At 46.3% G+C, this 22,710-nt stretch overlaps 1 protein-coding gene across 5 annotated transcripts in view; it reads right to left on the bottom strand.

Moving 5' to 3' along the window:
• Window positions 1–170, bottom strand: part of CA12 (carbonic anhydrase 12) — a 51,570-nt gene extending 51,400 nt beyond the window's left edge. For 2 of the 5 annotated variants that reach the window (XM_029952895.1, XM_029952892.1), the window contains exon 1: window positions 14–166. The gene's annotated coding sequence lies outside the window, so the exon portion shown is untranslated. Of the gene's footprint in view, window positions 1–13 lie in introns of all 5 variants that reach the window. The other 3 variants (XM_029952893.1, XM_029952894.1, XM_029952896.1) reach the window with 3 other exon arrangements.
• Window positions 171–22,710: the final 22,540 nt, after the last annotated feature.

Genomic DNA, 22,710 nt, shown 5'->3' on the forward strand with positions numbered 1-22,710 from the left:
GCTCCGGCCACTCCGCGCTGGGGACCGTGTGCGCGCAGCCCCGCCGCCCTGCGAGCGCGTCTGCTCTTCGGGCCCCCGGCTCCCCGCGGGCTGCTTTTATGCGGCGACTCAGCCCCAACCACGTGATGTCATCTGCGCGGGGGAGAACGCCCTGCCTCCGGGAGGTCTGGCGCCCCGGGTTGCGAGGTGAGTCGTAGTCTGACTTTAGCCGCGCTCCGCGGGGCAGCGCTGACCTGGGAATCCGGGTCTTGCGGGGTCGGGGGAGAGGAGCGGGCAGGCGTTGGGGAGAGCCGCCTGCTTCGGCCCCACCGGGAGGGGTGCGGCTGGGGACTGGCTCCACTGGTCACCGCCTTGATCTGTGGCTGCCCTTAAGTGAGACGCCCCCTAAGTATAACGCCGTAGGGACAAGGGCCTCCTTCGTGACCCCCGGTTGTGTGCTCGCCTGGACCGGCACACGTCAGGGACTGGAAGGGACGGCAAAGGGGCCGCATTCCCGTTCAGAATTTCAGCAGGTCGTACGGTGCAGCCTGATAAGGTCTTGCTTTTGAATTTGGACACAAAGAAATTAATGAATTAAGAATAGGTAAATAGGGTACACCGTGAACAGTCTTAGGAAGCAATTAGACTTCCCCTAATGAACATGTTAAGTAGATAAGGCTCATATTCATTCATTCATAGTACCAATCCGTTCTCCACGAAGAAAGGGGGGTCTGTCCCTTCTGAGGGGTAGCAGTGGAAGAAAAACACTTGATATTATGTTGAGTACCTTCTAGGTGTCAGGCACTGTACTAGGCCTTTTGCATCATGCATCCATGTCTGAGTTGCTTCCAATGCATATTATCATCACCTCTTGCTCCTTTCTGCCCATTTTCCTCACATACCTGTATTCCTTTTTTTTTTCTTTTTGAGAGAGAGAAAGGTGGAGCAGGAGAGAGGCAGAGGGAGGAGAGAGAATCTTCCAGCTGGACATGGAGCCCAATCTCATGACTGGAGACCATGACCTGAGCTGAAATCAAGAGTCCCAGGCTTAACTGACTGAGCCACACAGGCACCCCTGTGTTCTTTGAAGTATGTGCATACACACATGTAGTCATATACACACGGTTCTGATTCCCCTTTTTATTTAGTCCATGTTCACTTGTTAAGTCAAAGGTCGTATTAACCTGCTGCCTCGATAAATCTTCCTCCTGCTGTTACCTCTGCTTGCTGTTCCCAAGTCACTGTCATTTGTCCTGTTGGCTTCCCTGGGCCGTCTCAGTGTCTGCACTGCTCTCATGCTGGGCTCAGCTTCCTTCCTGCTCTGCGACCTTGCCTGTTCTCTTGGCTCCTGTGCCGCATGGTCTGCTGCAGGTCTCCCACCAGCCCTGGTACATGACCCCGTGTTTGTGACCTGGCCCGTCCTGCCCTCTTCTCTTGGCCACAGCAGGCCGACCAGTCTCCCATCTCTCTGGTCTGTGCTGACTCTCAGCCCATGTGGACTCTAAGCTGGCCTCGGTGACCACTGAAACCACTTGTCCAGGCAGGTTTTGGAGGGGAAAGGGCCGCTTCTGTGCTGACAGTCACCAGGAAGCACATGCCACCCACATTGGAAGGGGTACTACTGTTCTGTCCCCAGCAGCTCAGCTCTTGTTTGCATTAATCAAGAGCCCAGAAGTCTTAAGGAAGTAGTTACAAAGGCAATCTTGTTACCAACACTTCCAGACCACAGTAGGCTTAAGGATGACCTTTTCTGCCTGCAAACTTGATAAAGAGCCTTGAAGATGCTCCAGAGCAGCAAGTGAGCAGTTCACTTATAGTTCTTAAGATATCCATGCCTCTGATTTGTCATCAAGGGCTTTAGAAGATTAAATGTACGTGAAGGACACAAGAGGTAGGGAGGAGCTACTGCAGGCCCGCAGATGCCCATTGGGAAGCAGTGCCGGTGAGATCGCTGATCCCACGTCTCGCACAGCTGAACGGTACACCGGGCCGCACACGTGCACCTTGTTACTCTCAGTTCAGGTGTTCTCCCATCATGCCTGGCTAAACACTAAGTTCAGTTTCTCCTTGAACATGCGTCTCTAAGTCTTCTCCAAGGGTCCCCGGAGGTAGAGGTGGAGAGGTTTAGAAAAGAGGGAGGATTTAGTAGAACACTAAGGCAAGATTGTGAAGTGGACTTGATGGAGAGACGGAGAGGGCTGGGGTGTTCACCGCACGGCTAGAGCAGAGGCTGGTTAATTAGTCAAGACCGGATAGCAATCAAAAGAGAACTGAGAACATCAGCTGAGATCCAGTTGCCCCGCTTTGAATGATTTTCTTTTTTTTAAGTTTAGGGGATCAGAAAGGGGGAAAATCAAACAGGAATGGATGGAATGACCAAATTTCTAAAGTATTAAAGCGGAACGTCAGGCACTCCCTCACCCCCCAAAATACAGCACCGACCTCACCAGCTTATGTTCCCAACTCTGGGAGCTTCCATGCCAGAGGCTCCCCGAAGCCTGCGTCACTGGACGTGCACGGGCTCGCTTTGCCGTCATCAGATGGGGCTCTCAGCTGCCAATAAATAATCCATTACTCAATGGGATAAGGTGGAAAATGGACCTGTGACACTCAAAATGTGGCAACTGGCCACCAAAAAACATGCCCAGACAGAGACTCCAGGGCAAAGAGCTCCTGTATACTGTCACCATCGGAACTGACAAGAGGGCGAGGCTGCTGAGTCACAGGGCAGAGAAGTGGTGGGCAAAGAAGCTCGAGACTTGGTGTCAGGGGGTCTGGGCTAAAGTTCCTCCCCCACTACTACTTACCAAATGGCCTTGACAGTGGTACAACTTCTTGAAACTTCAGTTTCCTTCTCTATGTAGTGCAGGTTGTAATCCTGGCCCCTGGGTGACTAACAGAAATGATATATGGCTGGAATGAGAACGGGCGAGTGAACCCTTTTCTGTTCATCCATTCATTCACCCTCTGCGCGCCAGGCACTGTGTGAGGCATTCTCCTTGCTCTTGGAGAGTGTGGAAACTCATAAACCACCATATTGGGTTGGAATAAGTGTGACGGAAGGCTGATGTATAACCAGAACAGATCCACTCTGTCCCGGGGCACTGAGGGAAGACAGCATCCATGTAGGAATCAGATTCTGTGACTTCATAAATCCTCTGACACACACTGCTCACGCCAGCCTCTTCTTTCCCTGAGCTGGCGCCAAGTGCCCAGACAAGCTAATCTGTAGGCACAAGCATTCCAGTATAAAGAATGTCTTAAGGTAAGAATTGACTCTTCAAATAGTGTCACTGGAGAGGCCCAGGTGGCTCAGTCAGTTAAGCATCTGACTCTTAATCTCAGCTCGGGTCTTTATCTCAGGGTCCTGAGTTCAAACCCTGTGCTAAGCCCCAGGCTGGGTGTGAAGCCTACTTAAAAAGAAAGAAACAAACGACAAGAACAAACGGTGTCCCTCCGTTGGGAATGCACTTTTTGTGGGGCTAAGAAAGGACGAGCGGGAGGGGAAGTAACATTTAGCAAGGACCCGCTGTTTGGCACTGTGCATGGCGCTTTCTTCGTACAACAACTTGTGGGCGTAGTGTCGCACTGTCATTTTACAGATGAGGAATCTGAGGCTTGGCAAAGTTAACTCCTCTCCTTGAACGAGGCTGCTGAGGGGCAGAGCCTGAGTCCTCAACCAGACGGTTCTCTGTCTCCAAGGCCCAGGCAGGCTCCTTTCATGGCTCTCCTCACGAATACCTTCGATGGGGATGTTTTATATCCTTCTAGGATGAGGATTCTTTCGTTTTCTAGATGCTGTGATCATTGATTTGTGGATTAGGGGCACCATGTGCCACTTCTGGCAACTGAATAATGCTCAGCATGGGATACGGCTGTGTCCTCCCCGATCCCCATGGAGCATGGAGTTAGAGAGCCCCTGCCCTCTGATCGGGGCCCAGCACATCTGCCAAAATGTGATATGGGGAACCTGAGAGCTTTGGTTCGTTACATTTCTCTGCAAATGAGAATATGAGCCAGACGGCCTGGTTACTTGTTATATTAATGAACTCTGCTTTGACCAAGGAAGGGGGGCATGGAGGAAGGCAGAGGGAGAGGAGGAAAGAAGGACTGGAAGGGAAGGAGGAAAGGAGGGAGGGAGGGAGGGGATGGAGGAAAGGAAAGGAAGAAGGAAGGAAAAAGCCGTGGGCTTTCCTTTGACTGGGTAATGGCTGAGGACACCTCTGGGCCAAGGCTCGCATAGACTCTTTGATCCTGGTGCAAATGTCTAGGTCTTTGAAAATGGAGTCGCTCTTGTAGCTTTATTCACATGGGCTCCTTCACCTGTGAGCTGTGGCTTGGAGTTGTAGCCTCTGTGTGAACCCTAGCCACCCTACTCACTTTCAGGCGGGATCAGTCACAGGGTAGAGTGACCCTCAGGAAAGAATGCTGAACTCGTGGCTCTGCCAGGAATGAGCTCTGGGCTTATAGCAAATTTCCTGTCCAGCATACGCCTCAGTTTTCTGACCTGTAAGTTGAAGTAAGAATGTCCAGCCCCACACAGGGCTGTGAGTGTGCGATGAGACCATGTGTGTGAAAGTAGGCTGGAAAACCAAATAAGTACTTGGCATACACGAGATATTCCTGAGAGAGGGCTTGAAAAAAAGATATTGTTTTGATCTCAGCCTTGGTTTACCAATAGAAGAGAATGAAAACTGGGTTCCAACAAGGGACTGTAAGTTCTCATTCAGCCCCTGCCACCAGTTACCATGGCAACTTGTGACTCGGGTCCAGCTACTTGTCTGCTGAATCCTTCAGCTGTTGCTTCTGTCAAGTGGGAAATAATGGCTTGTCATCGGGACTTTTATAAAGCACTCTGCATGATTAATAAAAAAATGACAGTAATTTAAAATTCTACGCACAGGGAAAGTAAGCGCTGCAAGTGCAAATAAACCTTGGTGCAATATGTTTCCTCTTTCCAGGCAAATGATTCTAAAAACCGTGGTTAGCTGGTAAGAGACTGCTTCGGAGATGGAATTAGACTTTTATCTATAGCTTAAGGTTTCTCACGTCTGTCTCCTTTCACCCCTGCTGGTCGGAGCCACTCTTCTCTAACCTCGGGGGTTTGGTCCAGATCCTGTTCTCCTTGTTCTCAGACTGAAGCACTGTCCCCTCTTACCCCTGTCTTGCAAACAGAAGTACAGTTATAGATGACATTCCAGCAAGCTCGTGGGTCCGACTGGAAGTGAATAATCCTCATATCAGTTCTGACAACTTCCGCCCAGGGTTAGGAAGGCTGAACGGTATAAGGGAAAGAGTTTGGCATCACATGAACCCGGGTTTTGAAAGTCAGCCCACCATCACTGCCCATGGGAACTTGGTCACGTCACTTAACCTCTCAGAGTTTCCATTGCCTCCTTTCCTTTCTTTTCCTTTCATTTTCTATTCTTTTCTTTTTCTTTCTTTTTTCTTTTGAGAGAGAGAGGGAGTGAGCAGGGAAAAGGGCCACATGGAGAAAGAGAGGGAGGCAGGAAGAGAGAGAGAGAGAGAGAGAGAGAGAGGGAGAGGGAGAGAGAGGGAGGGAGAGAGAGTGAGTCTCCAGCAGTCTCCATGCTCAGCACTCAGCATGGAGCTCAACATGGGGCTGGATCTCACAACTATGAGATCATGACCTGAGTGAAGACAAGAGTCAGACGCTCAACTGACTGAAAAACCCAGGCGCCTCTCCTATTTTCCTTTTTAAAGAGATGAGGGCCATTGAGTAAGAGTACCCCAAAGAGCAATAAGGAGGAATAAATATAATAAGCTAGGTTTGTAAAGAATGTAGCCCAGTGGCATACAATGAGCACCATTTAAATGGTAGTTCTCTGCTATAGAAAGGCCTTGAATGGCTGAAGGGGGGCTATTTCACCCATTGTTCCTGATTTGGGCAACCCTACCAACTTCCCTGGATTGGGCAACCCCACCAGCTTTCATGAACCCTAAGAGAAGGATGAGTAAAGATTTCCAGACATCTGTTTCCCCCTAGTTCTGCACATTGGCCTCTCAAAGAATATCACTTGTGTCATAACACAACAGTCTTCCTACGGAAGCGGTGATACCTTTTAATCAAGTAGACTCAGAACTACTTTATCACGGGAAATGCATGATCACTAGAATCTTGGAGCTGGGAGGTATTCTTGAGCCCAGAGATGCCACATGCTATTAGAATAAGCTGGTAATTTCCTCTTGCTTAGATACCCTTGTTTATTTACAATTGCAGGAATTTATAATCTGATCCCTCATTTCCGTTCCTTTCAAAGAAAACTGGCAAGCAACTCCCACCTTCCTTCGGCCCCAGTGCCTGGCAGAGACTTAGTAGGCTGGAAGCCTGGTGCAGTTAACATCGCTGGTTTCATGGCATGGACAGTTGAGGGCCATGGAGCATCTCAACAGACTGTCCAAGTTGAGATGGCCCTCTAGCCAGATGCCAGCGCCTGGCAAGAATCCAGCTCCCTCTCAAGCCCTGAGACAAGGCGCACGTGCACCCGGTGGCCAAGGACAGCAGATAGGCAGCCAAGGCTTCATGGCTCTCTCCCCCAAACATATGGCCAGTGAACTAGAGATACTTCCCCGAGGAGAGACTACACGGTGCGCTCACTGTGATGAGTAAAGAAGTCTTACCTACGGAGCTAACTTCTTTATGCCCACCCCATCCCCCATCCTTGAAATCAAGAGTTTGAGGCTCAGGGAAGAGGGGAGGGGCTGGAGGTTGAATCAGTCACCAATGGCCAATGATGTCATCAGTCGTGCCAATGTAATGAAGCCTCCATAAAAAAGAGACAAAAGAACTTCTGGGTTGGTGAACACATAGAGATGTGGGGAGAGTGGGCCCTGGAGAGTCCCGGAAGCTCCATACGCCTTCCCCACACCTTGTCCGTGCAGCTCGGCCGTCTCTTCCCGTGTTGCATGCATCCTTTAAATGTGTGGGGTTTTTTTCAAATGTTTATTTTGTGAGAGAGAAATAGAGAGCATGTGTGCATGTGCCCAAGTAGGGGAAGGGCAGAGAGAGAGGGAGAGAGAGAGAGAGAGAGAGAGAGGAGCTGGGGGGCAGAGGGAGAGAGACAGAGAATCTCAAACAGGCTCCATGCCCAGTGCAGAGCCCAACACAGGGCTCCATTTCACAACCATGAGATCATGATAAGAGCCGAAATCAAGAGTCTGGTACTTAACTGACTGAGCCCCCCTGGTACCCTTTTATAATAAACTGGTGATTCAGAAAAAAAGAGTTTGAGGCACACTTTGCAGTGGAATAAATTATAACTAGGTTACTTACATCTTCAAATTCTGTTTTTCTTGGGGAGGATGGGAAGGGGAAATACCTCAGATACCTCAGTCCTTCCATTTTTGTAGCAGAGACTTAATGCCATTTAGTTCCAGTGAGAATTTTTTAAATTCTTCTGAAACATTTAGGAAAGATTCCATATGCCATAATTACGGTGTACTATGCTTGTTACTATTGAGCTGTTCATTTTTTGTGAAGGCATCTGATCCGCTTGTGATAAGAAGGATCTGGGATGGACTAGTGTGTGATTTCTTGCACCTCTGAGAGAAAAAACATGTTAACACAGGCCCAGTTCATGGTAAAGAAATCAGTTCAGAGCTAGTGAATAAGAGAAATCCCATCATGGGGCGCCCGGCTGGCTCAGTCGGTAGAGCTTGCAGCTCTTGATCTCAGGATTGTGAGCTTGAGCCCCACATTGGGTGTAGAGATTACTTAAAAATAAAATCTTTGAAAAAATAAAAAAGAGAAATCCCATCATAATAGTTCTGATATAACTAGCTGCCAGCGGAATGGAAATGGTAAAAATTGGGGAAGAAGGCAGAGAAAAGTTATGGGAGGAAGAGTGCTAACTTGTAGCCATTGTCCAGACTAAAGGGTGAGAAGCCCAGGGAAGTATCCCACCTGAGGGATGGGCAACATGTGACTTTGTGAAGATTCAAGAGTCTAATGCTGGACAAAGCATTCCTAGCCAAGACTGGAAACACAACATTTTTAAAAAAATGATTTTTTTAAAAAATGTTTATTTATTTATCTTGAGAGAGTGTGTGAGTGGGGGAGAGGCAGAGAGAGAGGAAGAGAGGGAATTCCAAGCAGACTCGATGCTGTCAGCACAGAGTCCAACATGGGGCTCGATCTCATGAACCGTGAGATCATGACCTGAGCTGAGATCAAGAGTCAGATGCTCAATCTACTAAGCCACCCAGGCCCCCCTGGAAACAGAACTTTAAATGTTGAACTATAACAGGAAATCATCTCAGCCAAGTGATTTTTATAAACAAAGTTATTTAGAGGGAATTCATAAAAGGAAAAGAAATCACACACTAGTCCATCCTAGCTGATGGTAAGTACGTTCTTGCGTGCTCCATTCTTATTCTTGTTCACGTGAACAAAAAATATTTATCTGGTTACTATTAAGTAAATACACCATATTGTGCATTCAACTTTTAATAAACAAAAACTAACCTCGGATTATAAGCACTTTCCTACATTGCTACATAATCTTAATAATTTTTACATTGACAAGTCTTAAGTTTCAAGAAGTCATGAAACCTGGGAAGATTAGCGATTTAAAACAGGGAGTCCAATTTTTCGAGGGAGTTCCTCAAGAAGGTCAGGAAACTCCAAGAAGAGCGATGGAAGATTCAATTTGACAGATTTAGATAAATATGACAGTTGGTAGATTGTCTGTAAGTGGCTTGATGGCTTAGGGGACAAGCGGAAGTGATTGCATACATAGCAATGGCTGCACAGGGGAAGTGAGACCACAGGGCGGGTCCAAGTTCACAGCCCAGGGCAGGAGCGGCCATAGTGCATGACAGTGAGTCTTCTTTCGAAGTTCACATGCTACACAGTGTTTCACCAGTAGGCACTCTAAAGAAGCTTCTAGGCCTCAGAGCTCCTAAAAGAGCTCAAGAGCCAAGACCAAGAACCAAGGACACTCGATGAAGTGAAAAGTTTGGGGAGTCATCAGAGCTACACATACATCCGGGACATCCAGAACTGAGCATTTTATTCCTTGTCCCACTTCTAGGTTTCCAGCCATCCTCCTACTCGCTGGTTGTGCTTTTCCTTTCTTCTCTATTTCATTTATTCCTTCCCCTTGAATGTTCTCCATCTTTCAGTCTGTAGAATCAATGGGTGGGGTGCCTGGGTGTCTCAGTCAGTGAGCGTCTGACTTCAGCCCAGGTCATGGTCTCGTGGTTTGTGAGTTCAAGCCCAGCACTGGGCTCTGTGCTGACAGCTCAGGGCCTGGAGCCTGCTTTGAATTCTGTGTCTCGGTCTCTCTCTGCCCCTCCCCTGCTCATCTCTCTCTTTTCTCTCTCCCTCTCTCTCTCTCTCAAAAATATTAAAAGAAAAGAAAGAAAGAAAGGGAAGAAAGAAGAGAAAAGAAAAAAGAAAAGAAAAGAAAAAAGAAATCAATGGGCCATGGTCTTCCAGCTCCGTAGAATAAGTGCTGTCCTGGGGAACCTAAGGCAGGGACAGCAGTGGGGGGGAGGGGAGGGCAGAGCCCAGAGAGAGATGAACTCAGACCCAGAAAAGCGATTAGCTAGGGTAGTAGGAAGTAAACTCTGAAGACCCTGCCCCAGGAAACACGGTGACAGTTTTACTTGTTACACTTCTGTATTGTTTGAGGTTTGGGGGTTGTGGTTGTTTTAAAGCAAATCTGTTACAAATTGAAACAGTCACACAGTTAAAATTTAAACACATTGAAAGAGGCAAATGTTTTCTTTTTTGAAGTAAAAGCAGCAATAGACTACTGTTAAAGAACAAAAATTCAACTGAGTAAATTTGAAGCTCTAATTGGCTTTATGAAGCGATTCAAGGCAGCATCCCATCTCGTTGGTGGAAGGGAGCTTCCTGAGAGAAATTACACCAAGTTGAAGGTTTTAATGGGAAAGAGGGTGGGACAAAGACGCCATTAGTGAAAGAAATGATTCTTCCGGGCAAGGGCACTTTCCTTTTGGGAAAAGGGCAGGGACCTCACCATGCAGATTACTTCATCTTCCTTTAAGGGGGTGGAGAGGACCCTCCTGACAGATTGCCTCATGGGTGCTGACGGGCTGGGGAAGCCTACATTTCCAGGGAAGGTTGAAACTACAGTCTGGTGAGGTACTGAGCTCCTGTTTCAAGACTTGGCCTCAGTAATGCCTTATTGAGCCACTGGTTCTTTTTCGCACCACCTAAGCAGAGTCTACAGTGCCAGCAAAAGCAGCAGCAAGATCCCAAATAGCAAGTGCAGAGAAAAGGCCTCCGATGACAAGGCAGTCAGTGCCTCCGAGAAATCCAGCTCTGCAAACACAGAGTGAGCAAACAAGAAAGAACGCGGATAGGAGGGAAATGGCAATGATAAGAGATGGGTCGTTTAAACCTCAGCTAGGAGGACAAGGCGACAAGGGTAGAGCAGAGGGAGTCTCCAAGATTTGGAAAGCTTGAGGCAAATAAGGAGAATAAAAGGAGCTGCCATTTCTGAAGCCTGGAGGGAACATTCCAGATGGAGGAGAGCTGGGGGAAAAGGGACCAAGAGGAGCAAGGGGAGAGCAGTTAGGGCTTGCACTGCAGAAAAAGGAGTTCAGATTTTTTAAAACATTACACGAGGGAAAGCTCCCAACTACATATAAAAACAGAGAGTATTGGGGCCCCTGGCCAGCTCGGTTGGTGGAGTGTGTGACTCTTGATCTCAGGGTTGTGGATTCAGGGCCCATGTTAGGTGCAGAGATTACATAAAAATTAAATCCTGGGGCTCCTGGGTGGCTCAGTTATTTGGGTGTCTGACTCTTGATTTCAGCTCAGGTCGTGATCTTGTGGTTTTGGGGATTGAGTCCCGAGTTGGGCTCTGTGCTGAGCATGTGCTTGCTTGGGATTTTCTCTCTCTCTCTCTCTCTCTCTCTCTCTCTCTCTGCCCCTTCCCCGCATATGCGTGCGCGCGCGCGCACACACACACATATATGTATATTCCCTTTCTCAAAATAAATAAAAAAATCTTTAAGAACAACAGAGAGTATAGTTATAATGAACCTCCATGTACCCATCACCCAGCTTCTTTTTTTAAAGTAGTTTATTGTCAAATTAGTTTCCATACAACACCCAGTGCTCTTCCCCACAAGTGCCCTCCTCCATCACCACCGCCTCTTTCCCCCCCTCCCCCTTCAGCCCTCAGTTCATTTTCAGCGTTCAGTAGTCTCTCAAGTTTTGCGTCCCTCTCTCTCCCCAACTCTCTTTCCCTCTTCTCCTCCCCCTGGTCCTCCATTAGGTTTCTCCTGTTTTCCTGTTGGACCTATGAGTGCAAACATATGGTATCTGTCCTTCTCTGCCTGACTTATTTCGCTTAGCATGACACCCTCGAGGTCCATCCTCTTTCCTACAAATGGCCGTATTTCAATCTTTCTCATTGCCATGTAGTACTCCATTGTATAGATAAACCACATCTTCTTGATCCACTCATCAGGTGATGGACATTTAGGCTCTTTCCATGATTTGGCTATTGTAGAAAGTGCTGCTATGAACATTGGGGTACATGTGCTCCTATGCATCAGCACTTCTGTATCCTTTGGGTAAATCCCTAGCAGTGCTATTGCTGCCCATCACCCAGCTCCAAAGTTGGCACCTCAGGCCCAGCCCTGCTTCATCTATACCCTCACCAATGCATCATCTTTTCCCTTCACTGGCTTGAAACAAATTCAAGATCCAACATTCTTTCAGTGGTTCTCCAACTGGACTGAATATCACAACCCCCTAGAAGGCTTGTTCAAACATGGATTGCGGGACCCCACCCGGGTTTCTGACTCTGCAGATCTGGAGCAGGACTGAGGATTTGCATTTCTATTTTTTAAATGTTTATTTATTTTTGAGAGCAAGAGAGAAAGAACAGGGGAAGAACGCAGAGAGAGACACACACACAGAATCCAAAACAAGCTCCAGGCTCTGAGCTGTCAGGACAGAGCCCAGCATGGGACTCAGACTCACAGACCTCGAGATCATGACCTGAGCCAAAGTGGGACACTTAACTGACTGAGCCACCCAGGTGCCTTAAGAATTTGCATTTCTAACAAGTTCCCGGATAATACAAGTGCTGCAGATCCAGGGGCCACACTTTGGCAACTACTGTCTTATTTCATCTGTACATATTTCTCTTTCAAAAAGGATCCCCTTATTTAAAACATAATCACAATGTTGCCACCGCTCACAAAAATCTATAGTAATTCCTCAGTATCATGTTTTCCCAGTTGTCCTCTCGGTGGTCTTACTAACCACTTGTTTGATTCATGCTCCAGACAAGATCCATGCCTTGCCGTTGCTTAATATAGCTCTTTCAACCCCTCTGGTCTAAGGGGTGGGATTTGAATTAATAACGCAAGGAATCGTTTGAGTGGTAGCACTGACAGAGGTGCCACTGTGTATTGTGAATAGAGCACAGCCGTCGGGTCTGAGTCGCGCTCTCCACTTCTGACTAACACAGGTTGGACCTGCCACCAAAGTGCTCGGAGGCTCATTTGCTTCATTTGTAAGATGAGGAGAATAAGCCTTTCATGACGACTTGTGAGAACTAAATGAAAATCAGGCCTGGGGGCACCTGGGTGGCTCAGTCGGCTAAGCCTCCGACTTCAGCTCAGGTCAGATCTCACATTCGTGGGTTCGAGCCCCGTGTCAGGCTCTGTGCTGACAGCTAGCTCAGAGCCTGGAGCCTGCTTCCAGTTCTGTGTCTCCTTCTCTCTCTGCCCCTCCCCCTCTCATGCTCTGTCTCTCTCTGTATCAAAAATAAATAAAAACATTTTAAAAAGTTTAAAAAAAAAAAAGAAAATCAGGCCTGAGGCTTGGTGTCTGATACATGGTTGGGCTAAGGAACCAGTAGGCTTGGGTTGGTAGCCACGCTGTGACCTTGGGACCTTAGGCAGGTGCTTCTCTGAGCTCCAGTTTCCTAAGCAATAAAATGAGATGATAATAGTACTTTAGTAGGTTGTGAATGAGCTGACAGGTGGAAACAGCTGAAGCATGGCATCTAATGTGCAGTAAGCGCTCAGATTTTTTGCTGCGGCTACAAAAATACCAATTATTATTAGGAGCACAATAAATGTTACTTCTTGTTCACCTGAAAACCTTGATTTTTCAGAGTGATGGGTCAGGAGATCCCAGGCCATGAATTTGTGTGTTCCCCATCTCACTTATTTCTTAGTGTGGTTCATGGCACCACCATCCTCCCAGGTGCCCGAGTTAGAAGTTTTGGGGGTCGCCTTGGACTCCGTCCCACATTCAAGTGCATCATTCATGATAAAGGTTTCTCCCTTCAGGTTGCTGCAGGGATCCCAAACTGAATGAAAGAACCTAACAGTGCCTGGTACGCAGTGCATCCTTAATCAACACTGATGGTGTTATTTCCATTGCCTCTGCTCTCCTTCTGACCTCCGCCCTCCCCCGACCCACACTGCCCAGCAACTCCCCTCCCCTGCTCCCCCCTAGGCCCCCCAGGCTCTCATTCTTCAGATGACAGCCTCTCCCTATGTCTCCCCCTCCCCCACCCTGACTGTAGCGCAGTGAGCACAGTTTCTGTCCCCCAATCCTCCCGCTGTGTAAGGAGCTACTTTCCTTTTGTTTTTCCTCTCTCTTGGTCCTTGATACTTCCGTTTCCCTCCTTCCCATAGGCCTTCAGTCTCGTGGTTTTAAAAAAATGTTTATTTATCTGTTTTGAGAGAGAGTTCCCGTGCACCAGCAGAGGAAGGGCAGAAAGAGAGAAAGAATAGCAAGCAGACTCCGTGCTGTTAGCCAGGAGCCCGCCATGGGGCTCAGTCTCATGAACTGTGAGATCGTGACCTGAGCTGAAATCAAGAGTTGGGCACTTCACCAACTGAGCCACCCAGGTGCCCAGCATGTTTTTGATAACGTATTCTTGGATAGGTATGCGAACTTGCAAAATACACCTACCACATTTACTTATCTGGTCCCCTAGCAAATACCCTTGACCCCCCTCCCCCCGCCAGCTACAGTGAGATGAATGTCCACGTGGATGATCCTTTAGGACCTGAGCAAGAGTTTCTCTGAAGCATCTGCCCAGGAGGGGAATCACTGAATCGTGGGTGTGCCAATTTCCTTTGACCAAGCACTGCAGGTTGTCCCTGAGAACTTCAGAACTCTCTGCCTCTGAAGACTCCTTCCAAACCCTTCCACTGACAGACTTGGCGAAACTCTAGCATGGCTTCAGTAGCTGAAGGTCATCCCTGGGACGCTCCTAGCCCCCAGGGAGGGCCCACTTGGGATGAGAGTTCAGTGCTGCCCAGAGAATTTGATATTTGTTCCAGCAGAAGGACCCCAAACCTCCTCTAAGGGCAGTTGCTTTAGAAAGCTTGGAATTATAAATTCTTTTTCTGCCCTTTAAAATGTAAATCTATCACCCCAAACTGTTTCCTAAAAGACCTAAGAGCAGATATTCAGGAAGATAACTCTTCTCTCCTCCCTCTGGAGGAGGATAAGGACCTAACTTGAGCAGGCACCTCGCTGTTGCCTCCAGTCATAAAGATAGGAGAATTTGTTTCTCCTCCTAGAATCCAAGTGGCCTAGTCACGTAGACCGAGCCCTCTTGACACCTGTCTCAGTGCCTTTCCCCTTGCACATCCTTTACGCATCTCCTGAAAGACACGTTTCTAGCCTCTTGTTTTATAGATGTTGAGTCCCATTCCCTCTGGACTCATTTCCCTGTTGCAACATAGTTATTGAGTAAAACCTGTCCTCACTGCTTACTAGGGCCGAGCTTTGTTTATTTTTGACACTCCCTAGAAAATCTCTAGCCGTTTACTTTCCCAGCAGGCAACCAGAAGAGTTTCAGACCTCCCAAGAATTTCGTATTTCCCAGTCTCTGAATTCTTGCCAACCTCATGGGTAAAAAGAAATCTCTTGCTATTGTTTAAATTTTCATTTATCTGTAACTGGTGGGATTGAGCGGAACTAGTGGACTTTCTTGCGTGAGTCATATATTCATATGCTTTGTGCATTTTCCTATGGGTTTTCCATCTTTTTCTGATTGATTTGTAGGACTTTCTTATACATTTTAGGTAATAATCCCTCTTGGTTTTAGAAGTCTCAATATTTTTATTTAGAAGTCTCAATATTTTTTCTCAGTCTATCACCTGTCAGTTAATCTTGGTAACAGTATCTATCACTATTATTAATTTTGACATAGTCATATCCCTCAAGTTTTTTGGCCAATTTTTTTGCACTTTTTAGGTCTTGTTTTTGAAAGAACCTTTCCCCACTTTAAAATCATACATAGGGGCACCTGGGTGGCTCTGTCGGTTAAGCGGCCGACTTTGGCTCGGATCACCATCTCACCGTTCATGAGTTCAAGCCCCGCATTGGGCTCTGTGCTGACAGTTCAGAGTCTGAAGCCTACTTCCAATTCTGTGTTTCTGTCTCTCTCTGCCCCTCCCCTGCTCATGCTTGCTCGCTCGCTCTCTCTCTCCCCCCCCTCAAAAATAAATGAAAAATATTTTAAAATTAAATCATAAATATATTCTCCTATATATATTTCTGTGTCTTTTTGGTAGGATTTTGCTTTTCATATTCAATCTTTAGTGCATCTGAAGTTCATCTTTGTTTATATGTGTTGAGGATTCAACTTAATTTTTCTCCATGTAGTGAGTCAGTTTCTCTGTACTGTCTACTAAGCAACTTACCCGGTCCTGGTTGACTGGGGTACGTTTATTTCCTAAACATCAGGTGCACTCACACCCAAAAGCATATACATTTCTGGGCACTTTGTGGCCCTTGGTCTATTTGCACATTTCTGCACCGTAGCATTTTATGACGTGACACTGGAGTATCGTCAGGCAAGTCCCTCCTCTTTGTTCTTTTCTCAGAATTAACTAATTATGGAGTTTGAGTTTATTCTTCTATATGAATTTCTGAATATGCTTTTCTTTCCACCAAAAAATTATTAGGAGTGTATGGAAATTGCTTTACCTTTTTATATTCACTTTGGGAGAATCGATATCTTTACATGTTAGGGAGTCTTGTCTCCCGACACAGCATGTCTCTGCTTACTCAGGTCTTGTATTGTGCCCTTTAGTAGTTTTACATTTGCCATCCCCAAATGGTTTTGGGCTAATATAGAATGCCGCTGATTTCTGTAAGCAGATCTTGTTCCTGACATCCTTGCCAGGATTCTATTAATTTTGGAGGGATTTTCTATATAGATAATCAAATCACCTGTCAATAGTAACAGTTTTGTTATTTCTTTCCTTTTTTTTTTTTTTTTAAATTTTAGAGAGAGAAAGAGAGCACACAAGCACGGGATAGGGACTGAGGGAGGGAGGGAGAGAGAGAGAAAGAGAGAGAGAGAGAGAGAGAGAGAGAGAGAGAGAGAGAGAGAGAGAACCTTAAGCAGGCTCCATGCTCAGTGCAGAGCCCAAAGCAGGGCTCGATCCCATGACCCTGGGATCAAGACCTGAGCCAAAATCAAGAGTCAGATGCTTAACCAACTGAGCCACCCAGGCACCCTTTTCTTTCTCTCTCTTTCTTTCTCTTCTTTCTTTTTATTCTTTCCTTCTTTCTTTCTTTCTAACTTAAATCCAAGTTAGTTAACATATGGTGTAATAATGACTTCAGGAATAGAATTTAGTGATTTGTCACTTAGATATAACACCCAGTGCTCATTCCAACAAGCATCCTTCTTAATGCCCCTTGCCCATTTAGCCCATCCCCCCACCCAGCACTCCTAGAGCAATCGTCAGTTTGTCTTCTGTTTAAAGGGCTCTTATGGTTTGTCTCCCTTTCTGTTTTTATGTTATTTTTGCTTCCCTTCCCTTATGTTCATCCGTTTTGTATCTTAAATTCCACATAATGGTGAAATCATATGATATTTGTCTTTCTCCGACTGACTTATTTTGCTTCACATAATACACTCTGGTTCCTTCCATGTTGTTGAAAATGGCAAGGTTTCATTCTTTTTGATTGCCGAGTAATACTCCAGTGTGTGTGTGTGTGTGTGTGTGTGTGTGTGTGTGTGTACACACATACTACATCTTCTTTACCAGTTTACCCATGGATGGACATTTGGGCTCTTTCCCTATTTTGGCTATTGTCAATAGCACTGCTATAAACATTGGGGTGCATGTACCCCTTTGAAACAGCACTCCTGTATCCTTTGGATAAATGCCTGGTGGTGCGCTTGCTGGGTCGTAAGGTTGTTCTATTTTTAACTTTTCGAGGAACCTCCACCCTGTTTCCCAGAGCGGCTGCGCCAGTTTGCATGCCCTCCAGCAGCAGGGCTCCTCTTTCTCCGTGTCCTTGCCAACAGCTGTTGTTGTCCAGGTGTCGCTTTCTTTTTTTTTTTTTAAGTAGACTCTACACCCAACCCAGGGCTTAAACTCACAACCCTCATAAGATCATAATCATAATAAGGGTCACATGCTACCAACTGAGCCAGCCAGGCACCCATCACTTCCTTTCAAATCCTTCTGCCTATTACTTCATTTTCGTGTCTTAACGTGTTGGCCAAGACCTCCAGTACGGTGCTGAGCAGTAGCAGCTCCTGTTCTCAGAGGGAATGTGGGTTGACCTGCACCTCTTATCTCCTTCCTGGCCCCAGGGGCCAAGCTTGCCTTCATGTAGCCACAAGCTCTATTTCCTTCTGGTGCAGGACTAGTGATTCTGTTTTGCTGTGTAGTGGAGTTGGGATAAACCATAAACTGTCCATGGAAATATGGGGGAGGTAAAAGTTCCCCCACCTGTGGCCCCTGCCCCTGTAGGCCGTAGTCACATACACATGTACCCTGGGACTCAATTATTTGCTGTCTCTCTAGAAGCTTCTCACAGTTATTACATTAGATTCTCAGATTCACCAACTGCTCCATTTTTTTAAATTTTTATTTATTTATTTATTTATTTTAATAGTGTACTATCAAATTGGTTTCCATACAACACCCAGTGCTCTTCCCCACAAGTGCCCTCCTCCATCACCACCACCTCTTTTCCTCCTCCCCCTTTCCCTTCAAACCCTCAGTTCATTTTCAGTATTCAATAGTCTCTCAAGTTTTACGTCCCTTTCTCTCCCCAACTCTGTTTCCCTCTTCCCCTCCCCCTGGTCCTCCATTAGGTTTCTCCTGTTCTCCTGTTAGACCTATGAGTGCAAACATATGGTATCTGTCCTTCTCCGCCTGACTTATTTCACTTAGCATGACACCCTCGAGGTCCAACCACTTTGCTACAAATAACTGCTCCATTTCTGAGGCATTCGTTCCCAGCACTGGGTTGCGGAAGGTAGCCGGAAGCCTAAAACAGCTTGCTATTTGGTCAAGATCCAGAAGCCAGAGTGACATTTGTACAATAATTCCCATCATAGGCCATTGAAGGCCCTCATTGTAAACTCTTTAGTAAGAGCATTCAAGGCCTTGACAAGGTGGCCTCACCTCCTTTTCCACTTACCACCGCATACCCCACCCTCAGACCATCCTGGGTGATCTCCTTTTCCTGAATGTGTCCATTCAACCTTTTCTGTTTACCGTTCAGTTCCCTCTGCATGGGATTCTCTCACCCTTTCCCCACATGGAGAAAGCCTCATCATCCATCAAGGCTCAGAACAAAAGTCATCCGTCTTATGCTGTCTTCCCAAGTGTATCTCATTGACAAACATCATTCCTTCCGTCATAGTCCCCAGAGCACATAGCTGTCGGGTTTGCCTTACAGTTTGTTGCTAGTTATCTAACTGTTCCATTAGATTACGACCTCCTGAAGGTCAACGACTGTGTTTTATTCATCTCTGTCTCTGCAGCAATTCTTCACATGTAACAAATGCTCAATAAATGCTTATTCATCAAATGAAAGGATAGAGATCACAAATTATATGAAAAAAGAAGTCATTAGTGAAGGTGAAGTGATGCTGATCGAATGTGAACTTGCGGAGGTGTTACCTGCAGTAATACTCAGCGACATGCAGGTAGGAGTAAGAACAGACCCGTGAACGCCTGGCCAGTCTTGTTATTACGTGATAAACCTTGCGAGTGCTGTAGTAACAGGCGCTCACCTTGTGTGGCGCCGAGCAACACCGGGGGCCGTCGTGGGCCTTAGCATGTTCCTAGGTCTCTGCTTCTGAATGAGACTTCTGCTCACACTGTGTGCTCCTCATGGCCCTGGACACCTGCGGACCTACACACTGAAGATTATAAGATACATGGAAATGTCTTTTGAAATATTACCTTTGGGGCACCTGGGTGGTTCGGTCAGTGAAGCGTCTGACTTCGCCTAGGTCATGATCTCACGGTTCTTGAGTCTGAGCCCTGAGTCAGGCTCAGTGCTGTCAGCGCAGAGCCCCCTTCAGGTCCTCTGGGCCCCCCACCCCGTCTCTCTGCCCTTCCCCAGCTTGCTCTCTCTCTCTCTCTCTCCCTTTCTCTCTCTCTCTCTCTCTCTCTCAAAAATAAATAAAAGCATTTTAAAGTACCTTTACTTTTGATAGGAGTTTCCAATAAGTGGGAGAGATTGGTCATGTGGTGGAGGAGATGTGGAAAAGGTAAATGAAGAAACTGAAGTAAAATTTATAACGTTTGTATTGTTGCTTTTCTTTGATAGTTTCTTCTTTGCGTTTATTCTTTTTGCTTTTTTGCCTGTCTAGGCAATAAGTAAAGAAGGTATTTTGTGTGTGTGTGTGTGTTGATATATATATATATATATATAATTACTATACAAAACATATGATTATTATATAAAATCTGAGATTAGGAGGAATTCAGTTCCTTTTCTTCCCTAGATTGTTGCAGCAATGGCCCTCAAATCATTCACACCTTCCTGTATCCACATCCTTGGGTAGTACCTTTCACACTGACTCTAGGCATGGCCGTTTAACTTGCCTTGGCCAGGGACAAGAGCACATATGACACTGGCAGAAATTTTATTTCATTTTATTTATTTTTGAAAGAGACAGAGAGGGACAGAGCGTGAGTGGGGGAAGGGCAGGGAGAAAGGGAGACACAGAATCTGAAGCAGGCTCCAGGCTCTGAGCTGTCAGCACAGAGCCCGACATGGGGCTCAAACTCACGGACCGGGAGATCATGACCTGAGCTGAAGTCAGCTGCTTAGCCACCTGGACCACCCAGGCGCCCCGACACTAGGAGAAATTTTTAAAGGCTTGCTTGCATATGGAAACTGGCCCTCTCCTGAGACCGCCGTGATGCGATCAGCACGTGAAGCCTGGGCTTGAGGATGAGAGAGCAGGCGGAGCAGAGACAAGCCGTCACAGCAGAGTCCTCCACAAGGGAGCCTATAGATCCCCCGTGAGTGATGAGGCCAGCCGACCCCAGAGGAGCCTACTACCCACCTCAGAGATCCGTCCCGTCACCTAGATCAGAACTGTCCAGGTAACTCCCAGAATCATGAGAAATAATAAATGTTTGTTGTTTTAAGCCATTACGTTTCAGGATGGCTTGTGACACGGCAAAACCTAACTAATACATTCCTCAGGAAAGCCTACTCAGGCTAGAATCTAGGGTCCTGGTCTCCAGGGTCATGTTCCATTGCTGGGACTCCTTTTCTAGTCAAAGCTCGGGTTGAGATATGCAAGACTTGTGTACCTTAGGTATGATCAGGCCTCCTGAATTCCTCGAGGGCAAAGGCCATGACTTTATTTTGCTGGCTGGCTTAGTACATCACTTTATTCATAAAATGTGCTCAGTACAGAGTATTACTTTTCTGAAAGGGAATGAAGGTTTACTTGTGAGAATAAAGGTAAATTACATGTGATATATATAACTCTTAAACTTTATATAGGACACAGATATTCCTAGTTACAAAGGTTTTAGACTAACCATCTATCCTAAGAGAGAAAACAGAAGGAAGGAAGATGCAAGGGCCATGTTTTTGTCCCCAAAAGAAGAGAGTCTTACAGTCACTGGCCTGAACAACTTCAGGAAGCAGCCATTCACATTGAGGCGTATGCTAATAGCGCCCCCACCACCACCAAGTTGTGCAGTACGCAACGTTCACAGCCGTACATGAGGCCCATGCCTGGCACATAGTAAATGTTGAACGAATGAACAAGCAAGTGAGTGAGTGACATGTGTGCATGCATACACGTCATGTTTGTGGCATTTTGAAGTTTTAACTGGAAAGAAAAATAAGCCACATTAGAATGAGTATCCCTGTTTAGTGGGTTCCCAGAACACAAACCACTTTGCTTTTGGTGTGAAAAAGTGAGAAAATAGCCAAATCATATTTAGATTCAAAGAAAACACTTTCACCAAATGTTGCAGGTTAAAAAAAATTTTTTTAACTATTTTTGGTTAATGGTGACACCTAGTGGTGGTATCAAAGCTGTGGGTTTTCCTTGGAGTAAACGAATTTATTTTACACTTTGAGGGTGGCGGAGCCCCTGGGAAAGTGGATTCCTGCTCCCTGAACTGTTTAGGCGGTTAAGGCCCAGAGGCTTCCCACGGTCAGCGCAGGTGGGACATCTGTTGTTCCAGAATTTAGCCCTGGAGAGGCCACGCCAGTGCTGCTGCCAGAGACCTCAGAGTGAGTGCCAGGGGCGGTAGGAAGCTCCTTCCCTCCCAGGGGTGCAGGGTCACTCACTGTCACTTAAGACTCCTGTCCTCAGCTTTTCCACTGGTGTCTTAATCTTCTTCCATCTCCTTCCTTTGCTTCTTCTATTTATGTTTCCAAAATAGCCATCCATGTGGCCATTTAAATTCAAATGGATTAAAACTAAATGAAATGAAAGTTTGAGCCCATCACATTTCAGGTGCTCAGCAGCTCTGGTGGCCGCTGGAGTCCGTGCAGAACACGATCATTTCCATCACTGCAGAAATCCCTCCAGGAGAGCATCGGCCCGGAGTCTGGTTACCTGTCTCTCTAGTCTTCCATCCCTTTGCCTTCTCAGCCCCTCTTCTCTAGGGTGAAGGTGCTCCCTCCCTCCGTGCCCACACCAGTTTACTTGGTAGCTTTCTGTATTCTGTATATTATTATGTAAACTCGTCAAGGTGACCTTACCAAGTGAACACAGAAATATATAATCATATTGGACAGTTTATTCAGGACAGTCAATGATTCACAGCATCTTGTTTTCCATGCATTGGAACACATCAAAATATTTTTAAACTCAACACATCAACACATCATTTAAAACAATTATAGCCCAGGCTTTTTTTTTTCTTCCTGCTTTTTAAATCCACGGGTTTCTGCCTTTCTACTTTGTCTTGAGGTAAAGTGGCTTTAAAATTAAACAGTGTATCTTTTTTCAATGTCTGAAAAATATTTTTTAGGGTTTATTTTTAAGTAATCTCTATACCCAAAGTGAAGCTCAGACTTACAACTCCAGGATAGATCAAGAATTTCATGCTCTACTTGACTGAGCCAGCCAGGTACTACTGAAAAAAATTTCTTTATGCATAAAATAGCTTTGAAGTAATACACAGGAAGCTTTTTGTTGAGTACTCTTTTATAATTTAATTTTTACCGGATTCTTTTTTGCATGTGTATATGTGTATATTTGTATCTGTGTATTTATCTCTGTGTATACATTTTTATTTTTTGGACAGTTTTTTAAGTTTATTTATTTATTTGGAGAGAGAGAGAGACAGGGCCAGTGTGGGAGGGGCAGAGAGAGAGGGAGGGAGAGAATCCTAGGCAGGCTTCTCACTGTCCGCGCGGAAACTGACACGGGGCTCGAACTCACAAAACTGTGAGATCGTGGCCTGAGTTGAAACCAGCAGTCAGATGCTTAACCAACTGAGCCA

The sequence above is a fragment of the Suricata suricatta genome, chromosome 9 (assembly GCF_006229205.1).
Source record: "Suricata suricatta isolate VVHF042 chromosome 9, meerkat_22Aug2017_6uvM2_HiC, whole genome shotgun sequence".
Taxonomy (NCBI): Eukaryota; Metazoa; Chordata; class Mammalia; order Carnivora; family Herpestidae; genus Suricata; species Suricata suricatta.